The sequence below is a fragment of the Mus caroli genome, unplaced genomic scaffold (assembly GCF_978045245.1).
Source record: "Mus caroli unplaced genomic scaffold, Mus_caroli_1 scaffold_15, whole genome shotgun sequence".
NCBI classification, from domain to species: Eukaryota; Metazoa; Chordata; class Mammalia; order Rodentia; family Muridae; genus Mus; species Mus caroli.
The window spans coordinates 77,258,148-77,277,625 of NW_028227270.1; the positions used below are offsets into that span (position 1 = coordinate 77,258,148).

A 19,478-nucleotide genomic window follows, 5' to 3' on the forward strand; every position below is an offset into this window, starting at 1 on the left:
GAACCGTGTTCTATCGTTTGTGGCAGTCATGATTGGTCAGCCAGCAGCTGCTGTGACTGCACGCAAGCTGTGTTCTAAGTCTGCGCTAAGCATTTACAGCAGCAATCTCAGAATCCCCTATACTCAGGCTGTGTGGCTGACACCACCATGATTAGGAAAGAAAACAGAGTATTGAAGTGTTTCCTCTCAGGGTATTCTTGTTTCCTCCAGGTTGAAACATTCCATCCTAGAGGAAGGAAGATGGCTCATCAGACTCTGAAGGAAGTTCATATGAGCAGAAAATAATCATCAGAAGTGTGAGACTCCTGGCTAATGTGGCTGTTGGTGTGTTGTGCAAGCTGCAGCAACATTGCAGTTTTCAGGAGTTGTTGCCTGCTGGGGTGGCCTATTTGGCACCACAGCTGCTTGGGTCATCCGTGCTTATAAGTTACCCATTACCCAGGCCACCGTGATTCCAGTCAAGTCACTGGTTCACCAAGCTCCATGTGGAGGGCGAGGCTTCTATGGTCTGCCATTGGTCCCCTCACTGGGGTAAGTGGATACTTGTTCACATCTCCCCACAGACAGCCATGCACAAGTTGCTGGCTTGAGACTTGGACATAGGAAGTAGAGGTGGTGGGCTCGAGGGACAGTGAACCTGAAAGAGTTACAAACTGAAAGCATGTCACGGACAGATGTAAGTATAGAGGGAGGAGGGGTCTCTAATGTCATCTGGGCAGGAGCAGGAACAGAGGAAAGAACCAGCTGCAACAGGAACCTAAACAGGCTTTATTTGACAGCCACATAGACAACCAAAGACAGACAGCTCCAGCGACAACTGTCTATTTGGAGGAGGCTCTGGATGCAGCGGCTCCAGAAGGAGGTCACAGCAGCAGCCACGGGCACCAATGTGGTCAGTGTTACTTTGGCAATGAGAGAGGTGTTTCAAATTGCAATTTAGAAATGTCTTACAATGTCCTGTGCTACCCTTCTGATGACTCATGCACTTGCTTCCTTAACGCCACTGTGGTGGGAAGGGAGACAACTTTCAGACAAGGCTGAGGACTCTGGGTGGATTTGTGTCTCCCTCCCCTCCAGACTTAGCAGCTTTCTCCTTATTTATGTTTACACACTGTGGTTCATTTATATGAACACAACCAGCCCACCAGAAACCACCAGGCCCACCACCCTTCAGCCTACCTAAATCCCTGCACACCATGGTTGCCACTGCTCCAGCCTCCAAGATTCAGCCTGGAGCTGCAGGCAGGGGACTTGTCTGTCTGCTGCCTGCAGTCGCAGAGACTCCAGGCTCCAGCTGCAGAAGAGAATCCACTGCAGTTAAAGGACTGACCTCCTGCTTAGTTTCTTGCCCTCTGAGATCCATAGCCTCTGAGACCCATTGCTCTAGACATCCCTGGAACCGAACCATTTCTCAAAGCTGTGACACTCCTAAGACTTGTCAGTGAGCTCTCAGCTGGCATCCGTCGAGCCACGATTCAGATCCATCACCGTTCCCTCCAAGACATCATCACTTGGGTGTGTGGCCTGTTCTCCCATTTGAGTTGTTAACCTGTTTATTTCCTCTTCTCTATCTTCTCACTTCATTTTTGGAGAGGATAAGACAAGAGGTTAGTTGGAGACAGGAGAACATCTTTGAAAGCTCTAATCTACAAGGAAAGTGAGACCCCTTGAAACTCAGATTTGAAGAGATCAGAGACACCAGACCAGACCAGTTCTCTTTGGAGGTCTCACAATTAAAGGTGTATTCCACAGATGGTCTTGTGAGCTTAGCTGAAAGGAAATTGGGCAGGGGAGGACTATGTGTCAGGGTGGTGGATAAATGCCAAGATTATTTGAAAATAGCAGGATGGGGTTTATGGAGGAGATGAGAATTAAGATGGATTTTCACAAAGCAGAGGCAGGCAGACCTCTGTGAGTTGCAGGCCAGCTTGGTCTACATAGTAAGTCCCAGGCCAGCTGGTGTCGCACAGTGAGACCCCCATCGTGGGGTAGGGGAGTAGAAATTGATTATTTTGCCAAGAGTAAACCCATAAATAGAATGTGATAGTGAGGCCCCTCCCATTTTCCAGAGGGGTTTAACAGAGAGCAGGGGAAAGGGTCGACGTGAAAATTTACAAAGAGGAATTCTGTGCTGGACGAACAACTGGCTTAAACTGTCTCTTGGGTCACTTTCTTCCATTAGCTTACTGAATCTTAATCATCTTTAAATACACTCAATGCCTTTTAAGAAAATTAATACATGACAGAATCAAGACACAGAAGTTCCTTAAAATCCATCTTCCCATGTTCTGTTGACCAGCATCTGCATGCTTTATCAACTGGGTGGTGCCTGGGTCCTTAATGATGCTCTAAGGAAATCAAAGCATCTTCCATCTCATAAAAGACAGACAGAACCACACTCCTTGCAATCTACAGTTGGCCCTTATTATATGATGATCTGCTTTTCTTGAAAAGCCAGACTCCATAAATGAAAACCCAAGCTCCCCTCCAACCGGAGACCATGACAAACCCCTTCCTAACCAGGACAAAGGGCAAGAATTCTGGAACAAATGGAGGGATTGAGTCTGGTGAGATGTGTCTCACATTCTCAACAAAAAACCAAGGGTGACAAAGTCTGGCTGCCGTTCTGCCCCCATCGTGCTTGGGTGCCAGACAGTGCTATTCCAGCACTGACTGGTTACTCTGCTATTTCAGGAGTGGAGCTGCTAGTGTGCTCATGAATTTAATTGCCAGAAACATCCAAATAACAGCTAGTCTCCAGGAGGGTGTCTGGGTACCTCCATCCACAGAAGCTGTATTCTTCCTTAAGACTCTGCTAGTCTTCATGGGTGGGTGGGTGGGTGTGTGTATAAGGAGAGAGAGAGAGAGAGAGAGAGAGAGAGAGAGAGAGAGAGAGAGAGAGAGAGAGAGGTTTCAAAGGGGATTCCACAAACTAGCCAAGGCACTATTTCTACCCAATAGAAATTCTCTGAGTGATGTAGTCTACTCTGTTCATTTAAACTCCTGACAGCCCTTGACCACACGGCAAGACACTATATGATTTGGAGCCCTGCTCCACTGCCTATCCGTCCTGAATGGCTAATAACTTGGAGGGTTTGCTTGTTACGGCTGGCCAGTTCTGTTGCATTGTGCTGTCCCAGGACTCATGTCCCCTAGCTTGTATGCTGTGTGACCAAGAGGAGCTGTAGGCAGCCTGGTGATCAGGGATGACAACCAAAGATGGACTGTTTATTCTCAAGGAACTCATGAACCCCCCACTGGGGTCTGAGGCCTTGGGGTCCCAGGCTTGTGCCACAGGAATATTCTCAGGACTCTCTGAGGACTCGCCAAATACAGCTGTGCTCCAGACAGCACACTGGCCAGGGAGACCAAAGGCTGTATGTTGGTCCCTAGCCTGAGCTTTCTGGGTGGTCCTGAGCCAGGAGGTTTATTTCCTCAGCTGCAGACGGTAATAACCAGGCCTGGCCTCCATTGCAGGAAGAATAAGTGTGCAAGGAAAGGCAGTAAGAACGTCTTTCTGACTGGGAAGGTGAAAGTGGTGACCCCCATCTACCGGGAGGAGAGCGGTCCAAACCGGAGGCTCGACCTGTGTGAACCCAGAAAACACCATGCCTAGTAAAAAAAAAAAAAAAAACCCAAACGCCAGTCTCTAGCACACAAGCACCATGCGACTCTGCCGAGTCATTCTCAGAACAGATTCTAGAGGCAGGAAGTTGAACAGGGAATGCTAGGAGGTAGCTGGGAGGACGGGGAGAAGGACTCAGTCACGGAGTATAGTTTCTGATTGGGAAGTCTAGAACATTCTTGAGCTTGTTTAGAACAATGAGTCAGCATATTTACAATTGCTGAACTGTACTGGATGGTTAAGATTGGGCTGGACACACAGGTCAGTGACAGACCTGGTTGCCTGATGATCATGAGTGAGAAATACATTCTACCACAATTTAAATGTGTGTGCAATTACATACATATGTATGTGTCAGACATATATATCAAATTATATATATATATATATATATATATATATATATATATATATGCGGTGAAATATGCACTAGATGATAGCTTGGCCCATCCTTGCAGTCCCAAGCAGTTGCTTTCTTTTAAACCGGTCTCTGAGAATGCTGTCTCAGTAGGGGAGGGGCATCCAAGAAGAGGATTCTGGACAATAAGGCTCCTGGCCTTATCATCCTTCTGTCCTTGGAAAACTGTCCGCAGCGTTTGGAGTGGGAAATGTGTCGCCGCCTGCTCACATATTTGGACACGTGGTCCCTGGTTGGGGGTTTTCTTTGGGGAAAGCTATTGAACCTTTAGGAGGGTTTCTAGTCTCACCCTGTTCTCCATCTTCTTGTATGCAAATGGAATGTGACCAGCCATCTTTCTGCTTCTGGCCCCAAGCCACAAGTTCCCCACACTGGGAGTGCTCCCTCTGAAGCCATAGGTTAAAATAAACTTTCTTCATTTAGTTGCTTTCGCTCAGGGCAGTTTATCACAACTGAGAAGTAGCCGGTTCTGCTAACAAAACGGAAGCCAGAGTCATTTACACGCCAAGGAAAACTGGCTCTGAGAAGAGGTTCTGGGGCGGCTCTGGAGTTTCTTGGCTTCTGCAACCTTCTCCATATATGACAAAGAGCCAGAGAGGAAAGGACACACATAGGACAGTCCCCTGCGTTCTTCCTTCCCAGACTCTCAGTAGAACTCAGCTTTCTTCCCAGAGATCACAGCTACTGACTGCAACGCCCACCATACACCTCATTTACATAGGAAACTTCCCATTGGTCTCCAGAGTCTCGTGACTTTCACCAAGACCTACCAAGAGTAATCATGAACCCGACTCCTTTCTTTTTAAAAACTTTTTTTTTTTTTTTTGAGATAGGGTCTCATATAGTCCAAGCCTCTAACTTGTTATATAGCTGAGAATGACCTTGAACTTCTGACCTGTGCCTACAAGTCCTGAGATTACTAGTACGTGTGCCGCCACACTAGTCTTCCGCACTGTGATTATCCATAGCCTTTGCCACCTCTGTGCTACTGGATCTCCCGTCTCAAGTATTTTTTTTTTTCCCCCGAAACAGGGTTTCTCTGTGTAGCCCTAGCTGTCCTGGAACTCACTCTGTAGACCAGGCTGGCCTTGAACTCAGAAATCCGCATGCCTCTGCCTCCCAAGTGCTGGGATTAAAGGCGTGCACCACCACTGCCCGGCTCAAGTACTCTTATGACACTCAATTTTCTTCTTTTATTGAAAATAATTTTTTTTTATACAATAGATCCTGATTATGGCTTCCCCTCACTCTACTTCTCCCCGTTACTCCCCAGGTCCCCTCACTTCCAGATCTGCTCCCTTTCTGTCTATCATTAGAACACAAACCAGCATTGAAGGGATAATACTAAAATATAACAAGATAAAAAAACAAATCTAAGTAAGACTAAACAAACAGAAGGAAAAGACACGAGAAAAAGGCACAAGAAACAGATACAGATGCAAAGACACTTGCAAATCCCATAAAAATATGAAACACAGGTGCTGTAATACATGCACAAAACCTATAGCATAAAAATTTATTAATTACACATAAAAATAAAATTGTACTTTTAAAAAGCGCCAATAAAACATTATGAGACAAGAAGTCTCCAAAGATGCCTTTGAGTTTGTTTTCTGTGAGTTCACACATGCTCAGTCCTGTTGTGTTTAGAAGGCCTTGTTTCCTTGGTGTCCTCCGTCCCCTCTGACTCTTTCTGCTTGTTCTTCTAAAGCGTTCTCTAAGGCCTGTGGGGAGGGCCTTGAGAAAGACATCCCATTTAGGGATGAGTGCTCCAAGGTTTCTCACCCTGCGTTTGTCTGGCTGTGCGGCTCTGGTTCTGTTCCCATCTGCTGCAGGAGGAAGCCTCTCTGATGATGGCTGAACAGGGCAATGATCTATGAGGATAGGAGTATGTTATTTTATTGCTCTGCTCCTTTTGTAGAGCAGTCGCATTTCTTTGCCCCCTAGGTCCCTTGGGTATCTGGTCTCAGATTCTTTGCCACCTAAGCAGTGTCTGGTATGGATTCCATCTGATGGAGTGGGCCTTAGATCCAATCAGATAGAGGTTGGTTGCTCCCCCAATATCTGGGCCACCATCACTCCCCCAATATCTGGGCCACCATCACGCTAGCTTATCTTGCAGGCAAACACCGTTGTAGATCAAAGGGCTTGCAGCCGGGGTAGTGTTTACTTTTCTCTACACCAGCCATTCATAGCTTCCCATTCGACCTCCCCTTTCTAGGGAGATCTTTCCCTTCTCTAGTCCCTTACTCATATTCTTTTTTTTAAATTTTTAATATTTTTTATTACATATTTTCCTCAATTACATTTCCAATGCTATCCCAAAAGTCCCCCATAGCACCCCCCACTTCCCTACCCACCCATTCCCATTCTTTTGGCCCTGGCATTCCCCTATATTGGGGCATATAAAGTTTGCAAGTCCAATGGGCCTCTCTTTCCAGTGATGGCCGACTAGGCCATCTTTCGATACATATGCAGCTAGAGACAAGAGCTCTGGGGTACTGGTTAGTACATCATGTTGTTCCAACTATAGGGTTGCAGATCCCTTTAGCTCCTTGGGTACTTTCTCTAGCTTCTCCATTGGGAGCCCTGTGATACATCCAATAGCTGACTGTGAGCATTCACTCCTGTGTTTGCTAGGCCCCGGCATCGTCTCACAAGAGACAGCTATATTTGGGTCCTTTCAGCAAAATCTTGCTAGTGTATGCAATGGTGTCAGCGTTTAGAAGCTGAATATGGGATGGATCCCTGGATACGGCAGAACTGAACAAAGAATTCTCACCTGAGGAATACCGAACGGCAGAGAAGCACCTGAAAAAATGTTCAACATCCTTAATCATCAGGGAAATGCAAATCAAAACAACCCTGAGATTCCACCTCACACCAGTCAGAATGGCTAAGATCAAAAATTCAGGTGACAGCAGATGCTGGCGAGGATGTGGAGAAAGAGGAACACTCCTCCATTGTTGGTGGGATTGCAAGCTTGTACAACCACTCTGGAAATCAGTCTGGCGGTTCCTCAGAAAATTGGACATAGTACTACCGAAGGATCCAGCAATACCTCTCCTGGGCATATATCCAGAAGATGTCCCAACCGGTAAAAAGGACACATGCTCCACTATGTTCATAGCAACCCTATTTATAATAGCCAGAAGCTGGAAAGAACCCAGATGTCCCTCAACAGAGGAATGGATACAGAAATTATGGTACATTTACACAATGGAGTACTACTCAGCTATTAAAAAGAATGAATTTATGAAATTCCTAGCCAAATGGATGGACCTGGAGGGCATCATCTTGAGTGAGGTAACACAATCACAAAAGAACTCACACAATATGTATTCACTGATAAGTGAATATTAGCCCAAAACTTAGGATACCCAAGATATAAGATACAATTTGCTAAATGCATGAAACTCAAGAAGAATGAAGACCAAAGTGTGGACACTGTGCCCCTTCTTAGAATTGGGAACAAAACACCCAGGGAAGGAGTTACAGAGACAAAGTTCGGAGCTGTGATGAAAGGATGGACCATTTAGAGACTGCCTTACTCATATTCTTACCAAACCTTTTCGGTTCTACAGATTGAAGCTTGCTTATCTTTGGTGAGTGTTATTGTTGTTTGTTGTGTTGTGTTGTGTTGTTTTGTGTTTTGTTGTGTTTTTAATATCTGATTGCCTTTGGGTATCTCCATTTAAGAATGTTTCAGTATCCCACCCCAACCAGGCTGCTAGCTTGTCTGTGATTTCCACCATCCCAGGACACACTGCATAATTAGCCTCCTTTCCTTCTCTTCCACCCAATCATCTCCTCTCCCATTTAGAAACCAGACAATAGAACAGGTTCTTGATGCCTTCCAGAAGTTATCAGCTTACAGGGGCTCAGGGAGAACCGACAACTGTAGCTAGCTAGTAGTAAATTACCTAGACTGTTCTCTACAGTCTACACAATCCTACAATGAAGCTTAGGTGACATTTCAACAGGTCACAGCTTGAGTCTGAAATGCTACTCTAGATCGTTTGTATTTAAACTCTTGGTCCTAGGCTGTTGGTACGGTTCTTGGAGATGGTGGAAATTTCAGGACATAAGGGTTAACTGAAAGACATAGAACATTTGGGGATAGGACTTTGAAGGTGATAATCAGCGTCCATCTCCAGCCCTAGCTTTCTCTGTCTCCTGAGCCAAGATTTGAGCAAGCTCAGGCTTCTGCCTGGTCAGACACACTCCGGCTGCCATGATGGACCATATCCCCTAAAACCACGAGCCAAAATAAATTTTGTCTCCCTTAAGTTGCTTCTAGTGGGTATTTATCACAGCAATGCTCATTAGTTTTAAAGTATTACCCAGTTCCTTGTCACTCAGGTTGAACCCCCCCCCCCCCCGCGCATGTACCTGCTCCCGCCTCCACTCCTCAGAGTGCATCCCACCATCCTGACCCCAGCCTCCACCCTCTTCCTCAAACTGCTTCTTCTTTCTCTCTTTGTTTCATCCCTTCCACGTGGATTGCTGGTGCCCTCACTGGTACATCCCTTTCCATGCCTGCTTCCATTGGTCAGTTCTCACTTGAGAACTGCTTCTTCCAATCAGTGTTTCTAACCACCCAAAATGAGCTAAGCATCCCTCCAGCAACCTGGCTCTCTGTTCTCGCCCATTATAGTACACTGTCCTCACTCCTCAAACGCAGAGGTTCTTGTCTGTTTCCTGCTTATTTCTTCCATTCTGAAATCCAGGACAGACTCTCGTCTGCGACAACCTCAACACCTGTTGGGACACTCTACATATTGCTGAGAGGGTGACTGAACCTTTGACATTGATATCCTTTCAGTTTGATAACTGAAGACACTGGGGTCTAGAGATGTTTGGTGATCTATTCAAAGCCATGGCGATTCTTAGAGACCAAGGCCAGCTTGAAGAATCTGAGTTTTCAGGCTATTCAATAGTTGTGTCGTCTTCTCTGGGCTGCTGATAAAGGTTGACCCTGGACCTGATGCTTTGGATTGACAGGCCAGGGTCAACAGGCCAGCTGTCATTGGACTGTCACTCCCTCCTCCCCAAGAAGCACAGATGTTCTCATGACTCTCAAGTGTCCTCCCTTTCTGCAGACTTTGGCAGCAAGTCAAGATGCAAGAATTGATGTGGGAAATGAAAAGAGAAGGTCAAGTGGTAATCCCAGTGCCTTTGCTTGGAAGACCAGAAAGGAGAAGAGGAACACACAGACACACATGCACATGAAGCAGGGGTGGGGATGGGGAGGTGTCATCCCTGTCTCTTAGCCTCTCGCATTAACCAACGAGCCAGGCTCCTAGTCAACTTTCACACTGCTCTTAACAGTGTTAGACCCTAATTCCCTTAGCAATAGGCATGCACACCTTGGATTTTATTTTCTCAGAGCCTCAGAGGGCTGAAGCCTGTGGTTAGTAGACAGCAAAAGGAACCCTAAGAAGGAAAGGGACAGCCACCGGACTCTCGTCAGCATTTAATGTTCCTTATCCTCTCGCCTGCTCTCTCTTCTGCCCGATGAGCATAGAATGTCAACAGTGGCTGTGACCCACAGAAACTAATAGCCAGCAAGTTGGCTCTACCAACATCATGAGGAGGACCATCCAGAAGCACCAGAGAAATTCTTAGAAAGCAGGAATTGTCCTAATGTCAGGGGACCACATGTGAAAAGTGCCAAAGCCAGCAGATGCTGTCACTAACCAGGAGTGCATTCTGCATTCTGCACTCACAAAACGGGGACCCTTGAGTACTTCAGAAACACACAAAGTGTTCCCTACACCCATGTTCAGAGTACAAAGAGGCAGGGTCCATGGATTGCTCTCCTCCTACCTGGGAAGGGGCTCCCTGTACAAGATAGGGCTGTTGACCCAAGAAAACTCTATCTTGTTCTCCCAAGAAAACTCCCAGTGGAAAGTGCCTCCCAAGAGGAGCAGTGTTGTCCAATCACACATGAATGCTTTTGGGAGCGAGGCAAACTGGAAGAGACATTCAAACGTGAGTGAATGAACGCAGTTGTAAACTCTCAGGGATGGGTCAGCCGAGGTGGGCAGAGACTTCTGATACAGAACCCTTTAGGGACATCTGCTACAGAGCCAAGGAGATCCACTTACCTGGGTTCCCCAGGATGCTGGGCATGGAAGCTTTTCTTAATGAAATTTTAAAGCAGGCTGTGTGTAGGGCTTTAAAAAAAAAAAAAAAAAGGTTGCCTATAATGGATGGATGCCATTAGCACATCATGCCGTCACACGAGCCTTGGAGGTGGGAGTCCTGTGCCCCAGTGTCCAACAAGTTGCAGAGCAGAGGAAATATAGAAAGGGAGGGGGAAGAGGTGAGTGAAGGGAAGGAAAGAGAGAGAGAGAGAGAGAGAGAGAGAGAGAGAGAGAAGAGCAGAGAGGGGGGATTATGGTCAGCCAGCCCCATTCTCAATGGATAAAGCAGAATACTGCAATCACTAACATCATTGCAAAGGGTTAATTAAACTCCCAGGAAAAAAATTCAACTCAGTTTTCACATCCATTTGTGGATCTGTGTGTGGTAAGGAGGACTTAACCTTTATGGGATACTGAACTGGGCAGCAAACAAACAAGAGTACAGCCAGACCTTCTGTAAGAGCCCACACTGAGGACACAGAGCCACGCAATGTCACTCACGGGCTCTTGGTGCACACAGAAGCCATGGAAGTGACAGTTCAGCCGAGGGCACTTGGGAAAGTCGCAGCTGTCCGGAAGGAGACAGAAGGCTGGGTGCTCAGGACTTAGTTTTTCAAGTTCATTAAAACTGACTTGCTCCTCTTGATGTGGCCCTCATCAGAGTGTGTGAATCCAGCTGTTCCTGGCAGGGGTGTTTGTTGTTCTTACAATCACTTCTGTGGGGTGTCTGACCATCCTGCTCCTGACTTCGTGCTCCAAGCTGACCTGTCCCTTTATCCACTGTTTCTGGATTTGCTGTCCGTCTTACTCTTGCGACTGTGGTTACTAGGATTTACTGTGAAACTATGATTTAAGGCTCTTTGTTTGCAAAAGACAGCTAAGCATTCCCATGGAAATGGGTCCAGTAAGTTTTTCATATTTCATCCAAGCTGATCGTCAGGGTTCTCTGATCTCCGGTCACGCTTCCAGGCCCTGTGAACTCTGAGACTTTGCAGAAGGAAACTAACCAAATGCAGAGCAAACAAGATGGGATTGTGGGGTTTGTTTTGTTTTTAAGACATTCAAAATGCATGAGGCTTTTAATCATATTTTGCGTAGCTAATCTTTTGGGCAGGAGAGCACACTTTTATACACTTACACATCTATGCCAAGACTTATGCATTGGAGCATCGGGTCCTTCATTCAGCAAAGTTTAATTGTGTACCTATTAAGTGTCAGGCTCTGCATACCAGCGATAAAACAGTAAATAAAAATTCTCTGTCTTTGTCCCTGTGTGTGTGTGTGTCTCGTGTGTGTGTGTGTCTGTCTGTCTGTCTGTCTGTCTGTCTCGTGTGTGTGTGTGTGTGTGTGTGTGTGTGTCTATCAGAGACTGTAGTCTTACAAAAGGGGCATAACATTCAATATGGAAAGCACAGTAATGCCTTATGATAAGAAAAACCAGAGCAGCAACGGGGCACGGAGGGTCTAGGAGTTGGTCTAGGGAAAGCAGCCAGTGAAGGCTCCTTTGACTAAGGGAGATAATTAGAAATATGAATTTCTGGTGTTAAAAGGGCCAGCTAGAAGGCATAGCCATTGCAAAGGCTTCGAGACTGCAAAGGCTTCGAGACAGCAAAGGCACAGCCGGTGAAGACCAGAAGGAATAAAGGCAGCTGTGTACCTGGAGCTCTGATTGGAGGTTGGAGTAGCTGTTGGAGGTTGGAGGTTGGAGTAGCTGTTGGAGGTTGGAGTAGCAATCAGAAGATGAGCTCTATGGGATCCCGCACACAGATCACAAGAACAATTCAGGGTGTTTATTTGAATGAGAAGGGGGGAGTCCTTGGAGGGTTCTAGGCACACTGAGCAGAGTACGACATTCCAGAGTTTAGGTTCCGGAAGCTCACTCTGGCTGCTGTGTCAACAGGCAGAGGATGGGATGGATGGGTTGTGTATCAACCAAGGGCAGATGGTGCCCCTGCATACGGTGAAGTGTGGGCTCGTGCGCCTCAACTCCATCCACACACATTTACTGTTCACTGTGCACTTGCCATGATTCACTTTTACTGTGTCTGTCTGTCTGTCCATCTGTCTTTCTATCAGTTTGCTTTACATTCTTAGCAGAAATAATTTCATATACACAGATAACCACCTAATTGCAATTCTCTCAAATGAACTGTAATGATGACTAAAACTACAGAACCAGTGTGTTCTTTTCATCCCATTTACTCTAATTTGAAAATAGGATTCAAAGATAACTTTTCCACAGAAAAATCCTGTTAGCAGTCTTCAAATTTTGAGATATTCATAGAATATCAGATTAGAAATTAAGAACACTAATAAATTTCCTTTTCTCATTGTAAAATTGGGTCTAATCACGTCTGGCCCTGCTCACAACGCACTACCAGAAGTTGTCCTTAGAAGAGTGACCGCAGTTCTCCTTGGGGGATTTGGGGAAGGCTGGATCATACTCTGAATTATACTTTGGGCAAGTCCTCAAGCCGAATTGCTCGCACATGGCCATGCCTTAAGGAGAAAACAGAACACAGAGCTGCGGGGCACCACATGGCTTGTTTTATAATGTGTACGTTATTATTCATTATCCCACACTGGGGGGGGAGGGCAGTTCCCTCAAAAATGAAATTCACAGTGTCAGGCAAGTTTCTTCACCTTCATTCATTCTTTTCACTTCATTCATTCACCATGGGTTGGTCCTGAAATTGCTGGAGCAACATAGGAGTGAAGAAACCACAGACAAACACAGAAGAAATGTCATAAATTCATACAGGAAAGCTGGGATTCGGTAGATTGGGCCTACTCCGATGGAGGCTACCTACTATGCAATCTGGGAATTCACTGCATTTATCTCTTGTACTACTAGGAAAGCAGGGGTTAGCCAGTTTCTCTAGGGCACACTCTCAGGTTGCAGTTATCCAGGAGGAAGGAGTTCTAGGTGCTAGATTTAGTGCATGCTACCATCAACACAACATCCACACGGAGACCTCAGAAGGCTTTGCCATATCCCTGAGATCCATTTGAGGGAGGTGTTGCCAGTACCATGAGTCTGGGGCATTCGAGTACTTGACACAGCCATGCCCTTATGAATGTTACACATTCACTCAGATCTTGATCTTGTCCCACACTTGGGCTGACAGGCTGTGAATGGGCTGTAGCTCTTCAGAACAGATTGATGCTCACAGAACTAACTCTCACCCTTGCTCTGCCACTGTGACAGGGAGGATGCTGGGGTAGTGGCCACTCTGTTAGCCTAAATGTTGCCATCATTTAGGCTAACAACCAGAGTAGAGCCAAGAAGGCCTGCAAACTTTGAGCTGATAGAAGAAAGGACGTCATTTTGGTTAAGACACTGAGAAATGGGATTCTTTGTTACGTGGCAACACTAAACCTGAACTGACTAATGCCACTATCCATTTGTCTTAGTTAGGGTTTCACTGCTGTGAACAGACCCTATGACCAAGGCAACTCTTATAAGGACAACATTTAATTGGGGCTGGCTTACAGGTTCAGAGGTACAGTCCATTATCATTCAAGGCAAGAGCATGGCAGCATCCAGGCAGGCAGGGTGCAGGAGAAGCTGAGAGTTCTACATCTTCATCTGAAAGCTGTTAGCAGAAGACAGGCTTCCAGGAAGCTAGGATGAGGATCTTAAAGCCCATGTCCACAGTGACACACCTAATCCAATAAGGTCACGCCTACCCCAACAGGGCCACACCTTCTAATAGTGCCGCTCCCTGGGCCGAGTTTATACAAACCATCACACCTTTTTTTTTTTTTTTTTTTTTTTCCCAGCTCTTCCAAGGGGTTGTCTGAAACGGCAACAAAACCAAGTTCTTTGCATGCACCTTTAGCTGTGCATATTTAGGTAGTGGAATGTGGCCTCTCTTCCTCCAGCCTGGAACCTGCCTGCTCAAGGGTGGAGCTACCGGCTCATTCGTCCTGCCACGCCTACCTACTACTGGAACCTGCCTTTGCTGCCTGGAGGCACACACGTGTTCGTCCTGCTACTGGACCCTGAGTTACTTGGCGGGAAGTTGGGTTCCCTCCCCCTTCCTTTATAAACTGAGTGTCTGGAATTAATAAAATTGAGCCTTGATCAGAACTTGTTGTCCTGGCTCCATTCTTTTCTTCCGCCCCGTCTAGATTCCTCTCTTTTCAGCCTGAACTGCCATTTTCAGTTGAACCGTTCGTGTTGTGGACTGCGGGCAGGCCGCAACAGTGGAAGACTACTATATAGCTAGATCTATATTGCTGTCCAAACAGCCTGTGTTTCAGGTTTGGTTCCCAGCCTGGCAGTATTGGTGGGGAGGCAGTAAAAACCTTTTTCAACTGGGGCCTAATAGGAAGTCTTAGGTCCTTGGTGTGTGCCCTCAACATGTAACTTGGGACCAAAATCTCCTCCTCTCTTTTGCAACCAGTCATGAGATGAGCAGCTTGGCTCCATCACATGGACACCACCATGAGGAGTTGTCTCATCCAAGCCGCAAAGCAATGAGAGGCAATGAGAGCCATCAATCCTGGGCTAAAACCTCCAATAACTGTAGACCAAACTAAACCTTTTCTCTTTGTATGCTGACTATCCTAAGTATCTATTATAGTAGCTGAAAACCAGCTAGCAGAGATTAACAAGAGTAACTAATAATAGGGTAAATAAATGATGTCCTGTATTAAAATTATATGCATATCATTTTTTGTGTGTCTCAAAATAGCTTAATTTCTACTTCACTTAATTTTGGGATCATAGGTGACCGCGAATAATTTACACCATGGAAAACAAAACCATAGTGCTTTAGTTACTTTTTTCACGGCTGTAACAAAATGCCTCACCAAGGATCTTACAGAAGAAAGGCTCGTTTTGCTCACATATTGAAGGTAGAGCCATAGTGAGGAAGGCACGGGGGCAAAAGTGTGAGGTGGGCAGCCCCGTTGCATCAGCATCAGAAGGTAAGAGGAGATCAATGTTGATGCTCTGGTGAATAGCTTCCCTTTTATACACTCTGCATGTAGCCTGTGACCCCAGGTCTTGGGATGCTCCAACCAACATTCCGAGTGGGTCTTGGTCTTCTGTCTTTAGTTAGCTCTGCCATGGGCAGAGTCTGCCTTCTAGGTCATTCTACATGGAGTCAAGTGGACAGTAAGGCTGAACCACCACACCTGGGTAAGAGGGGAGCTGTAAATGGAGTTTAATACACTCTGTTAGTACGCGTATGACCTGGCTGTCTAGTTCTGCCTGAAGAGCCAAAATGACCAACACACAATCAAAAGGCAAAAGCCCTTCTAAATGGGGAGCAGAGATCTGATCTGATCTTGGCTTCAACTACCAACAATATAACTTCCCTTGTATAATAATTCTACCCCAGCTGCAGCTACTTGGGGCTCCTTTGTGTGTGTGTGTGACTATATACTAAGCATACAAAATGATAGTTTTGTTGTGACATTTTCATACCTGAGCATGGTGCATTTCGGCCACCTTTAGCTCAGCACCACCTCTGGTCTCCTTCCCACTTCCAAATACCCTAACCCGCCCACAAGGGTCCCCCTATCTATTCCCAACACTTCCTTTTCTTTAAATTCTGCACATGAGAGAAAAAATCCTGCCATCTTTGTCTCTCTGAGCCTGGCTTATTCTTCTTCTTTCTTCACCTCCATCATTTGCGCAAAAGTGATACGGTTTGTTCTTTGTTCTAGCGTCATGACATCCCATTGTGCACATGTGCCCCGTGGTACTTAGGTTTGCACCTGCTGCCACACACCTAGTTTGCTTCCATATCTTGGCTTTTGTGAACAGCGCTCTAACGAACTTGGCTGTATAGGTCTCTCTGTTTTGTACTGCCTTGGATTTCTTCAATTGTATTCCTGAGAGTAGCAGAAATGAGTGAGTCATTTGTAGTTTGTTGAGGAACCTCCGTGCTGACTTTCACAGTGACCAGGCTAGTTCATATCCCACCAGCAGTTACACGTGTTGTCTTTTCCCCAAATCGTGCCACCATTTGTTGTAGTTTTTCTCAGTTTCAGCCATTCTAAATAGAGGAGACAGAATTTCGGTAGAGTTTTGACTTGCATTTGTCTGCTGGCTAAAGGATGTTAAACACGTTTTAATGCACTCATCGGACGTTCACTCCTCTTTTGAAAACTGTCTGTTTGTCTCAGTTCAGGCCCTGCTTCGGATTTCAGTTCATTCTCAAAAAGCTGCCGCATCCTACCAGAAATATCTTGGCGTCCTCTGTTTCTTCGGGTCCTTGAACTAAGAGAAGGGGCAAAGGAGAGAGAGGATGAAACATTTTATTTGCTTTCTTTAATCTTCCAGATTCCCTCAGGCTCCGCACTCAAAGGACAGCAAACAGGAGAAGAAAAATGAGAAGAGGGAAAGATGGCGATTGGCCCCAGGACTGTTTCCTTGGCTTTAGAGTTAAGAAAAAGATCCCTCAGTCAGCCTGGATCTACTAACAAGGACTGAAGAGAGACGATTTGTGTGTGTGTGTGTGTGTGTGTGTGTGTGTGTGTGTGTGTGTGTGTGTGTGTGTGATGTTTTGAATGACAGCCAGAAGGCTGCTTTCCACATTTAGCAATGGTGAATACAGGAGACAATGTGTGTACATGCACACATCCACACTTCTGCACATATGCAAGCCAAAAGGCAGGGTGTCTTTTGTGTTGTCAATAAATCTCAGGGCTGAACACATCGACAGTGCCTGCAAGGGACCAGGCAGTTGCTTTATTCTTGATTATTATCCAAAAATTGAAGGTTTTACTTTGTTTCTTCACTCTCCTTAAATTATCTGCCACTATTGACATTATCCTTATTAAAAAAATACTCCAGATCTTTCAATCCATCACAAATAATATCAAAGTTACTGCTACTATTACTAATAATAAATGCTAAACTTTGATAGCTTATTAATATGTTGGTTATTAGACTGAAAACATCACAAGGAATATGCTTTTTTTAAAAATCCCATAAGATAACATTGCTGTTTGGTACTGGTTGCTGGTAGTGGCTGTAAAAATTAATGTGGTTTACAGATCAGAAAGTGAAGGCTTAGGAGGGTGGGTGACTTGTACAGATCAAAGAAGGTGTTTTGTTTTATATATGGGTTCCCCAAAAACCTGTAGTGAAGGCTCAATGTCCAGGCTGTTACAGTTGGGAAGTGACTGAGTCTTCTAGAGGTTGAATCTGCTAGGAGATATTAAGGTTATTAGTGGTGTGCCTCAAAGGAGACTATGAGACCCTGGTCTCTTTGCTTCTTGTCTATGACGTGAGATGCTCATTCTATCCACCACTACGATCCAGCATCCCAAATAGAGGTTCAAAGAAAGGGTCTGCTAATCTTGAACGGAACCCTCCATAGCCACAACCCAAAGCAAATCTTTTTGAATTTCTTTGTAAATTAAGTCATCTCTGGCATGTCATTGGAGTAGAAGAAAGCTGGCAATGAAAATGGAGTTTCTAATTCCAATCTTTTGACTGCAGGACCTTAGCTCCTGCACATCGGTGCCTCGGGATGGACACGCTGTGTGGAGCAGAGCAACAGGAAATCCCCATTTAAATAGAGTTTATCCTTAGTAACATGTCACCTAATAGGTCCACTTAGACCCAGCAGACACTCCCTTCTTACTGCAGCATACACTGTGACAGTTTTCCAAAACTCCCCTTTTTTTTTTCCTTCCTCTGTGACATTGTTACTCTATTATATCTCTTTGCCCTGACCCATGGGACCAAAGAGTTTCTGTCTTATAACCGAGCCTTTTGGGCAGGTTCCTACATTTAACTGGCTTGGATCCAGAATGGAACCTTCTTGCAACTAAACTCCCGTCTCCATTTCAAAGAGCATTTCCGTAAAGACAGAGCATATTGATAGCATATGCAAATATCCCCCATTATGTCCTGCAGGAAGAGGGAATTCTGCATGAGACACGGACACTAAGACAAATGATCTTCTGCATATGAGGACAGTCGGGGACCGAGGAAATGTCATGATCTAGTGAAAAGGAACAGACTGCTTGTATTCAAGATGGAGCTGTTCCAAGGCTACTTGCATGACATAGGTCTTCCCAATATAGGCCCCTTTGTAGGCTTCCTGAGACTCCTCAGGACATGGCAGTGCCTTTCTTCAGAGTTAGAGTGGTGCATTTGTAGTGTACGCTTGCTGGACTGAAGAATGCCCTGGCAACCCATGGAACATTATTTCCTGGTGTGTCTGGGAGGGTGTTTCCAGAGAAGATTGGCATGTGGGTAGGGAATGAAGGCAGGGGAGATAGTCCCTAGATTCACATAGGACTATTCATCTCTGAGTGTGAACACACACACACACACACACACACACACACATACACACACACATACACACACACATACACACACACACACACACACACACACACACACACAGTTGATCTGGAGAATTCCAACTGTAAAAAGGTAAGAGGATGACACAGTAGGTTTTATGATTTACTTCCCAAAGTAGCAAACTATCATCTCTTCTTTATTCAGTTCATTAGAAGCGACCTCTAAGTTCAGCCATGACTCAGAGGGGAAGCAAGGAGTGTGAGCAAAGAGCTAAGGAGTCAGAAGTATCAACGACATAGGGAAGACATTTTAAATCCGTCACAGGCTATCCCTTTGGTTCCATTTGGCAGACTATTTTGGACATTCAGTAGCCTTTTTCTGATGTACTTCTTAGATATGTAAATTGTTTGCTCCACAATCTGGAGGGGGGGAGCCCACTAGCATCGCCTGACGCTGTAAGAAACAGGTGGTGTAATGTGAAGCTCTGTGGTTCTGAGTGTTTGACCTCATAGCGCCCACTTTGAAGCCATTTTCGTTTTCTCTGTGCAGCATGAAGTGGGCTCTCACTGAGATCCACTTTCAACCTCTCTAAAGCATAATAGCAACAGCACTTGCTAAGAACTACGCTAAGAGCACCCACCAATGCCAGTTCGTTAAACCCTCATGGCCACCCTGCGAGTTAGGTGCGCTACTGGCCTCCCTGCTTCACACACAGGGATAAGTGAGAGTTGAAATAATTTGCCCGAGGTCCCTTAGCCAGTAAATGGTAGTAGCACTTGGACTTGATCCCAGGAAATCTGGCTCCAGATATTGGACTCTTACATCCCTACATTATTACATTCCTTCTCTCTTCTGGTAGACTAACCCTTCTTGCAGGGCCCCCTAAAGCCAAGCATGAACTCATAGCTCATACTATGAAGCTCCTGCTTTGGTAGATGCTCTCAGAAGTTCTCTGCAAAGCAGGAAGAGACTGAACTCTTGATGTTTATCACCACCACCATAGGGGTC

The 19,478-nt window shown here is 45.6% G+C and overlaps 1 long non-coding RNA gene across 2 annotated transcripts; it reads left to right on the forward strand.

The window, feature by feature from the left end:
* The first annotated feature begins 447 nt into the window (after positions 1-447).
* Positions 448-16,678, forward strand: LOC110307610 (uncharacterized). 2 transcript variants are annotated; one of them, XR_002379436.3, is made up of 3 exons: positions 448-531; positions 780-892; positions 16,491-16,678. It is a non-coding gene; the product is annotated as an uncharacterized LOC110307610 (long non-coding RNA). The 2 variants fall into 2 exon arrangements; XR_003834623.2 differs by lacking the exon at positions 16,491-16,678 and adding an exon at positions 13,976-14,285.
* Positions 16,679-19,478: the final 2,800 nt, after the last annotated feature.